We start from the raw sequence: 4,855 nt of genomic DNA on the forward strand, positions 1-4,855 counted from the left end.
TGCTAAAAGGCACATAATGAGTAATTCAGTATTACCCTCTCTTAAAAGCCCTACACATTCACACAGGTGTTTTCAATGACTCTGGCTCAGAGCTTAGACCTCATCTCAGGTTAAAGGCCTGGCTTTTTGAAATGTCAGAAAATACTATGAGGTGTCTGTTAGAATGATAACAGGGTAAGTTTTACCGCTCTAACGGGTACAACAGAATTAACATGAGGGTGACAGAGATGCCAGTCACAGGCAATAGGGAAAGAATCTGTTTGGGTATGTTGGGTTATTTAAGAACTTCTTGTTAGCTATTCATTAATGAAGTCATTCTTTAATTTGTTCCCTAACTATTCAGGATTTTCTCTGTTTTCACAGCAGCCATTTTGACATTTAACAGGAAAAGCTCAGTGTAATTAATAAGATTAATAACAGATAAATTAGGCTAGGCTGTGTCTGAAATCAGTTACCTTTACTATACAGTGAACTATATTTGACCTTTTATTAGACCAGATTCTGAGCAAAAAGTACGTGGACTATGAGGCACCCTCAAAAATTCCCACAATGGTTTGATTAAAATAGAATCCATGGCATGTGCACTACTTCATTCTAACAACCTCACAATGCAATTTGTTATATTGCTAAGAACTCGGAGGGGATCCAAACACAGGACACAGAGAGAGTGGAGGTTGGTAAGCAGCGTAGGTTCATGTGAATGGAATTTGCTGGCCTTGGGGGATACAGTGGAGGCAGGGTGAGGAACGGTGACAGAGAAGCGTGGCTGGGAATGAGCGTGGAATGAGGGGAAAGCGTGGCTGGCAGGGCTGGCTTGGTGCTTGAGGCCAGCGGGGAAGCAGAGAAACAGCCCGGGGGACAAGCACAAGAAAAGACAGGTTAGTCAAAGCAAAACACTAAGAAAAATACTGGGAAAACAGGGAAGAGGGAAAAGACAGGAAAACACGAGGAATAGGGGTGAACGAATGAGTGGTAATCCATATGACCTTTAATCCACAACCCTTTTCACCAAATTGAAATGAGTAATAAAGAATGATAAAGACAACAAACTTTTTTCCAGTCAGCCCTCACACTACATTTCAAAACAGGTATTGGTGAGGCATAAGTGGCCTTTAGTCGTCTACCTCAACTGGCATCTATTAGTAATGACCTCCAAATACCACTGTTAAATTATGCAGAGCCCACGTTAGCAAATGTGTTTGTTTATACTCCTCATTTGTTCATATTTGACAAACTGTCTAATCATTCAAAGACAATCAGGACACAAAAATTATCCTCCTTGTATCAAGAGACAGAATTAGGGCTGATCATCCAGCGAGGCATCTAAATTCCATATTGCTCCAATCCTCATTTCAGTCAACATGACTCAGATAAGCAGAGACTCAGAGGGGGGCTTGTGAAATGTCAGAGAATGACAATGAGGCTTTTGAAATTGCAGCCAGCCATCTGGATTAATGTGGAGAAGGATTCGACCTGTTTTCCTCCCCCTGCGATGGAGGAATGCTGAGGCTATAGCTGAGAGATTGACACATCACTGACTGTCATCTGCCTCTCATCTGCTGCGAAAAAGGAGGAACATGTGTGGCTGTCATGACCAACAAGACACACTCAATGTTCACCTCTGTCTGTGTAAACACTGTGGCACCTGATGCAAGCTGGGAGCAAATTAGACACAGCTGAATGTCCCTCAGGGCCTTGGACCAGCATGCCAACAAACCACCCCCCACAGAGGAAGAGACACATAAGACTGGAGCACAAAATGAGAATAGAAGATCAGTGGTAAAGTTTCTGGGTTGTATACGCATGCAGCGTTCAACAAGCTGACAAGGTGATTACTGATGCCTCTGTCGTTACTGTGTTTAACATTGAACAATGTACAGTAAATGTTGTAATACTAAGTAAGTTTCTCTGTGATTCTGATCAGGGTTTGCTAATCTATACCCCCCTTTGCTATGCCTGTCAAATTTTTGTTCTTGCACAGCGCATATGCAGTTAACAATGACGCAACCCAGTTGCATTGGCAGTTTGTGAAATCTCTCTGTACCTTCAGCTTCATTTTATGCCGACATGAATTGCTTTTAACCTTCTTTTGTAGTATATTTTTCTTTTGCAGACATTTAATCAGTTTATGGTGTTTTTTTGGAAGCTACACTATCCTACATGATCCTTTATAATATTTGTCTTATAAAGGATCGTTATTCTAAAGTGTTACCACAAATTTTCCTTTTTTGGTGACACTCAGCATGACTGTCAAACTATAAACTATAAAATATATTTCAATTTGCAACCCACTGTCACAGCAGTTCGTGAAATTTAATGTATTGATTTGTGTACATGGACAGAAATTTTCCATTTTTTTCCTTGATAGTAAAATATCAATTACAACATTATTATTGTGGTCTGGTGATTACAGAAAAAGTTCACAGTGACTTCAGACACCATGTGTTTATTTACATCTAACCAAAACCACAGTCTTTCACTAACCTTAACCAAAGTGCTTTTGTTTCCTAAACCTAACCATGCATGGGGCTCAGGGTTTAGTGAATGGTTTAGTAAGCAGTCAGTTGTTCTGTGGCTTTGTTGGACTCCCTTCACATTATTTTACTGTGTTTTACCTGCCATGACGAGCGGCACTTTTCAGGTCTGTCCATTTCCCGCTTCCTCTCTGAAGTGTATCCTAAACCTTATCTTAGCAATAAACTGCCATGGTTGCTCCTGACCTGACTTACCAGTAGCATAATTGACAGCTGTTGGAGTGGGAACATGGAATGAGACAGCGAATTAGACAGTTGAATCCAATCTGGTATGACCCTTTGATCAATGCACTGCCATTTGGAGCCGGCAGAGTGAAGACCTTTTGCTCTGTTCACGGGCTCAGACGGGGGAACACAGAGATGTTTTGGGGCTGGATTATCAATACCTTTTTACACCCACATCAATTCTCTTCACTGCTACAGGTTTCAAGTCTTTATCAACTGTGATACTTGATAATGCAACAGGCCATGCTTCTGGATACTACCTGCCTAACAGGGCTAAGAAGAAGCCAAGAATGTGCCAGCGGTTATCATGCTCAGAATAATGAGGAAGCTGCCTGGATTTGCATATTTGTAGGATTATCCAAAGAAATCCCTCAGCTCCCTCCTCAGAGATGTTGCCAATATGATATGCTAACTAAAAGGAAAATGAAAACGAGCAGCACCCTCTTTTTAATCCACTGAAAGTATTCTCCCCTACAGTGATTTGTAATATGCTGTTGTTCTCCCTCTCTCTTACTGTAATGAATAGCTCTGCATTTTTCACTGGGCTGTGGAACTGAGTGTTACATTCCTCCCTTTGGCTGTAATTAGTGGCTGGTTGAGAGAATGGAACATGGTTACTTTGGGGGCACGTAGTTCTTTTGTTGTTGAGTTAAGGGTGGGATTCACAGCCGCCTGTATCATCCCTGAGCCTCACTGCTTTGTTTCAGAGTCCTGGGATTACAGCATCATCTCTAATTCATGGTCAAGGCTGTATGCTGTTCAGTGAGGACGCAGCTGTACTGTACTGATGAGTGACGTGTTTGCTGAAAGGATCTGGTTGATTGATGGTCACCGTGCTGTTCTTTGTTTGCTTTGTAATGGGATCATGACGTGTGCTGGGAGGAAATGGTTTTTCAAAGCAGCAGATCCCTCTGTTCTTATGTCTGTCTGTTTGGTGCTTCCTAACTTCCAGCCACCTTGTCTGGATATGTTCTTGTCAGTCTGACCTTTGACAGTCTGACTGTCTGTCATTGCATCCCTGTCTCTGAAAAATTACATTTATATAATACGAATCTGCAACAGAACACACGTTTTGTGTTCCCAGATTCTGTTTTTAACAAGATAAGGAAACATTTGGATGGAATGTATGTTTAAAGCCACCTGTTCACTGTCAGTGTATTTCAGCTACTTAATGTTTTTATAGTTATGTTTACATTTGAGTAGCATTAAGTCTATATGATATATATACACACCCATTAAATGTATCTACATGCATTCCCTTAATATATTGTCAGTGGCAACCATTCCTGCACAGGATTCAGATGGTGTGCACATTCACAAGTGATTCACAGGACATGACATTGTATTCCAAGCTGGCTTTCGTGCACATTAACATGTCACATAATCATAGATAGAAGAAGATATTTCTTCAAATTTAATAATGACATCTTAAACAATACAGTATTATCATTGCATTACTTATTCTACATTAGAGGATTTGTCCCCAGAAAAGACCTCACCAACAACAGCTAACTGAAAAAAAAAAAAAAAAAAAACCCTTAAAGCTTGCAGGAAGCTTGTGAAGAAACCACAGAAAAATAAAGCAGTACAGTACAGTAGAGGTAAAAAATGTCACAGATTATTACTGTAGTTGAATTAAGGCTCGTTGTTTGTCTCACCACAATAGATCAGCGCGAAGGCCTCCTCCACTGCCATCCTCACAGGATATCATCAAGCACATGAGTCGATGCAGTTGCCTTACAGGCCAGTGTAACTGGAATGTATTTTCGCTGCAATTCAGCTGACACTCTGGCAGCACTGTGTGCACTAATTTCCCCTGTGCCTGTGAACCACACTGCGAATGATGCCAGCCATGCCAAACAGTGTCCTTAAACTTTGCATTACCTTTCATTCCATCCATAAATCCCTTTTTATATATTTTATTTTTTCCATCTTTCCAGTGCTAATAGATTTTATGCTCACCGTATTCCCGTTGTAATTTGCATTTCATCACCTCCCAGATTGGGTCTTTTTTCTTAATTCCCTTTCATATTGCCTTCCTGTCCTTGCGCACTGTTATTAGCTGCAAATGTTGGGTACTCAGTCTTCCACAATGA

This window comes from Toxotes jaculatrix, chromosome 10, assembly GCF_017976425.1.
Source record: "Toxotes jaculatrix isolate fToxJac2 chromosome 10, fToxJac2.pri, whole genome shotgun sequence".
Lineage (NCBI taxonomy): Eukaryota > Metazoa > Chordata > Actinopteri > Toxotidae > Toxotes > Toxotes jaculatrix.